At 41.8% G+C, this 5311-nt stretch overlaps 1 pseudogene; it reads left to right on the plus strand.

Annotated features, from left to right (window-relative positions):
* The first annotated feature begins 1625 nt into the window (after positions 1–1625).
* LOC146805936 (thymosin beta-15A homolog pseudogene) lies at positions 1626–1781 on the plus strand (annotated as a pseudogene).
* Positions 1782–5311: the final 3530 nt, after the last annotated feature.

Below are 5311 nucleotides of genomic sequence, written 5' to 3' on the forward strand. Positions count from 1 at the left end.
ACCTAATGAATCTCGCTAAGCCTAGCGTGATAAGGCGGAGTAGAAAGGCAAACGCTCAACACACTGACTCTGAAGTCCAGATTCAGAAACTAATCAAGAAGACTGGAACCTACCACCCCCTCAACCAATTAAAAAGTGAAAAAATAATAAATAAAACAGCAAAACATTGAAACTATCAACTGCAGAGACTCTGAAGGAATACTGCTAGTCCTCACTTTATCTATGTGAGAGGCAAGCTCTTCCCCATAATTCATCCCATTCGGTATTTTCGTATTAAGCTTGATAATGTATTTAGATTCCGTGACTCATGAGAGTTACTCCCGGTCTCCCCCCCCCCCCCCCCCCCCCCGGGGTGCGGCAGAATTCTATCAATGCCAAAAAATGTAATCAAGTTGGGATTACTTTAATGTTTTTCCTGGTAGTGTCTTGCAACCGGATAATTGAAATCTATACTGGTAATCGCCTTCAAATGTTGTAAGATGCGGGTCTTCGGTTGTAATTTTGTACTGCCCACATATTTGAGGCAGCATGGGCATTCCAAGACATAGATAACATAGTCACTGGTGCACGTTATAAATTTAGTAATCTTTTTCATTTTTCCCTTTCCCACACTGTAGTTGTCTCTATTTTTACAGTTTTTGCAAGCTTTACAGGAATTACACTTCCTAAATCCCTTTGCTGTTCCCAACAAAGTAGTAGTTGTGGGTGTGTTTTGATAACTCTGGACTAGATGGTCTCCTAGTGACTTAGATATCCTATACGTTATGGATGGTGTTTTACCAATACAGGAACCAATTATGGGGTCAGATTCTAGTAATCCCCAGTGATGCTTCATAATGCGTTTTATACTGTTGGACCTAGTATTATCAGTAGTAATCAATCTTTGAATTTCTGAGTTATTTTTGTTTTTTAACTACGAGTACAGCGGTCCATCAGACCACTCAACCCGTGGTGGAGGTGCAGTGGTGGTTGAGGGCCACCGTATTACAACTACAGCAGTCAGGCCTCCATGACATTGCTGCAACCGCCGGGGATCTGCCATCCCTGCCGGTGGTGCAGCGGTGTGAGGTTGCAACATGCTTGGCAATACCACTGTGGCCCCACCAAGCATATTACGAGTTTCCTCACTGCCAGCGGTCTCATGGTGGTGTTCACGTCATTAAACTGCTGGTTGTGAAGAAACTAAGCCTCAGGTGCCTCAGGCCATGGGGATGCAGGCAGGTGGGCACATGATGTGCCCCCCGGTCTGCATGCACTTCCATTTCCTGCACGGCATGTACTTAATATTCCATGCTGTGCAGAAACTTGCTTTGGTGTTCCCATGGCAGTGCATTTTTCGAAGGCCCCTCCATGGGAATGCCAAAGGACAGCCCGCCAGACAACCACGAAACTCCTAATCTGTTGGGTGGCTGGAGGTCGAGTTTTGTGGTGCCAGAGCGGCTCGGTGGCGTGCCTCCCTGCTCCTGCACCGCCAAACTCGTAATCAGGCCCTTAGACACTTCCCATCATATCATTGTATAGTTCCAATTACCACAAACACAAATAAAATTAATAACAGAAATAAATAAATGGGCATATACCTGTCTTTGGGATCTTGTAAGCTGTTTCTCAGTGTTGTGGCAGAATGTGTCCAGATCAGCCAAAAGGTCTGACAAGCCTGATATGTCGGAGGTCGAGAAATTTGACCACAAGCAATTAAGGAAAACTTCCACAATGAAAAAAATACTCTGCCTTCAAAGAAAACAATTGATTAGGAGGAGAAGCCCTGCAAGAAATCTTAGAACTAGCATGAAGAATGTTCTGCTTTCTTTTGCTGTGTATACATTAACATCTTTAGTTTGAAATTGAGTATATATGCAGCACAAACCAATCACAGCATGTTTGTATTTCAACACATCTGCTGCTTTGAAAGATGAACACTTTACCCCCTTGATTGTAAACCCACCAACAGCTAGCTGTCTCACACTCTTGTATGCTGTAAGCCTCTATGGAGGATGAGGCTTTAGCCAAAGGATGGCAAGCTTTAATATGTGGGGCCTTTGAGAAAGGGATCTGCTTATGTTGTGTGTTCATGGAGTTTTTGTCTTTGTTCAGAAATGTATTATAATATATAAATATACTTTTTTTAAATACTTTTTTCTGGATTGTACTTTTTTTTTAAAGCTTTAAAATCAATTATATTAAAAACATTAAACATAATAAAAATAACTAATATCAAAATAATTAAAAAGTAAATTTTTAACAAAATCCGTTATCTAATTTACCTTTAAGAAATAAACATAATTACCATAATATTTTTTATTTTCTAGTCAGGAATTAACAAAACATATTTTACATTATAAACAAATTAAATCTTATAAAAAAGATATGTTATTATTCAATAAAAAAATACATATTCAAAAATCTTTCCACCATATTCCCTTACAAATGCAACGACCCATTAAAACAATTGACATAACATAAAAATATCTTAAAATATATTACCAAATTTAAAAAAACAAAAACTGCATGACAAAATAATCAAACATATTCAACATTCGAATAGTAACAACTAATAACATTAAAACTGTTAAAACTCAACAAAATAATTAAAAACGATATTACGTACAACTATATTAAAAAAAATTATACAAAACACTTAAAAGCAGATCTTCTTACCTTCTAAATTCTAACTCACGATATTTTTGAGATCATAATATTTCTGACACAATATATGTGTCCCACGATATTTTGGCAATGAGATTTTGTTGGAATGCCCCAAGCAGAACTTATAAAGTCGTGTGGTTATCTTAACCAGAGACAATCTTATTCCTCAATGTTGATAACATTATTAACTACTTAAAAAGTGGAGAAATCGTATGTTGATGGAGCTCCGAAGTGGCTGAAAGGAGGTAGAATTCTGAGAAACCCCTCTTATCATCAATTAGATAATCCTTGATTACCAAGCAGCAAACTCAAGTATCCCTGATCCAGTGCCTAACATTCTGTGCATTCTCGTGATCTGCTTGGAAGTCATGATACTCACAGCATGCAGATGACATTGCAACACTTTTACACTCGGCATTTTCAGAACCCATTAATTTAATGAGAACGTTTTAGTGCGTTTACTAGGCAGATTATAATTGACTACATGCCTCAGTTGTGTTGCAGGAGTTATATTTTTGCTGATGTGCTATTTACTAAAGTTGGGAGCTGGATGGAGTGCCACTCAAGTTCTCATGTCCGTGTTCCATTTGGTGTGCCTCTTCATGCACGTTAGGATGAATGAGCTGTACAATGTTGCTAATGGGAGATCTCTGGTTTAAATCATTCTTGTTTCGTGATTACTATTTTTAGGTCTCGCGAGCCAAAGGCTCGAAGAGACATTTTATATGTGGGCTTCTCAAAGTGCTGCCGTGGCCTAAAGCTACAGTGCACGTGAACGTGCACGCGCGCAGCGCCATGTGTCTTTCCTCCGTAGCGATCGTAATCACGATCACTTTCACTTTCGCGGGCTCCTCTGTTGCTGACATTCCCCCCTCCCTTCTCGCCCAGCCCTTCTTGTCACCTAGCCGCCCCCTCCCCCCACACGCAGTTCCAAAGCAGGCAGTTCTGGCCATTCATTACGCCATCTCTTCGTCTGTCCCCGGCGATTTAACCCAATTTCTGTCCCTTAATCATCGCTTCTTTCCTCTTATGTATATCACAACCTATTTTTTTTTTGTGGCTCAATCTGTTCTCGTCTGTCCCTACCTGGTCCTATGCACACTGTTTTTTTCCCATCCGTGCCTGAGACTGTTTCCCTCACGTGCTAACCACTTCTACACATCACCGCCGCTCTCCTTTTCTAAAACGTCTCGGTCCCCGGAACTTTTTCACTGACTGTCAAAAGGGAAAGAAATTTAAAGTGTCTGGTAGAATAAGGCAATGGACTAGATTACGTATGAGGAGAGCATGCCCCTCGTCACCCTGTCTCTCCGGCATTATATCCCATCGAGACTGTCAGCTGTCACTCCCCCACGACACTCCTCAGCTTATCTGTTTATAAAAGCGTCTGCGAGAAGGGACAGCAGGTGCGTGCGTCTGTGTAATCGCGCGCACTTTACCCATGATCACCCGCGGAGGGCGCGCGCGACTCGCTCAAACAAAACGGCTTGATGTATTAACTTTTCCATTGTGTGTGACTACTGACCGCGGCACGGGTTCAAATCCCAGGATAGTTTTAGGCAATGAGCCCTGTCTGCTAGGGGTGGCTGCTTGGTGGGTCTGAAGGAAAATGTTAGGCACTCGTAAAAATTTAGGTCACAGGGTCGAAATGAGAGCACAAGTTAATATTTACCGATCTGCTGCACACTGCTGCATTACTCACTGCTGCATGCTGCACAACACTGCTGCATGCAGCACACTGCTGCACACCGCACACTGCTGCACGCCGCTGCACGCCACACAGTGCTGCATGCCTCACACTGCTACACGAAACACTGCTGCATGCCACACGCTGCTGCACGCCGCACACTGCTGCACGCCACACACTGCTGCACGTCACACACTGCTGCACACCGCACACTGCTGTACGCCGCACACTGCTGCATGCCTCACACTGCTGCATGCCTCACACTGCTGCACGCCGCACACTGCTGCACTCCACACACTGCTTTTATGCGAGTTTATGCTACTGACATTGTAAATGACAATGCCTTTTATTTGTTTTAAAACCAAAACATAAATAAAAGGCATTGTAATTTTACAATGCCAATAGCTCAAACTCTTATAAATGCGAGACCTATTGCATTGCAAATGCTTGTTTATTGATTGTCAATGGGCGAACCATGACCCAAATGTGATCAAGGGATTGCAAGGTCTGTCTTTTATTTTATTTTTGTACAGGAGGGACCCCAGTGCTCCAGCTCTATATATTTTATAATGGTGCCCACATATGCTTACTTCTTATGGATGTGTCTCCCCTGTGTCATGCTCTTCAGCTCCACTGAGCTGTACAATTTTGACCCCTGCTACTACCACATAGTTTTTATTGCCATACAGCAAAGGTGTAAAAATGTCTAGCACAGTGGACTGCGTAGCAGGAAGACTACATACAAAGTTCAGATTAGCCAATATTACAGTCAGACTTTGATTTTGAGTAATACTAAGGTTTAAATGGCTTCTAATATTAACTTTTGGGTGATTAGAAAAAAAATGATTCAAGACAAACAGATTTTAAAATAAAACTGATCAATGTCCTATTACTTACCGGTAATCTTCATTACTCCGGGTCCCGTTGTCCTCATCCTCTTCATACAAACAAGTGAGATAATCTATCTCACCGACAGAA

This window comes from Triturus cristatus, chromosome 8 (assembly GCF_964204655.1).
Source record: "Triturus cristatus chromosome 8, aTriCri1.1, whole genome shotgun sequence".
Lineage (NCBI taxonomy): Eukaryota > Metazoa > Chordata > Amphibia > Caudata > Salamandridae > Triturus > Triturus cristatus.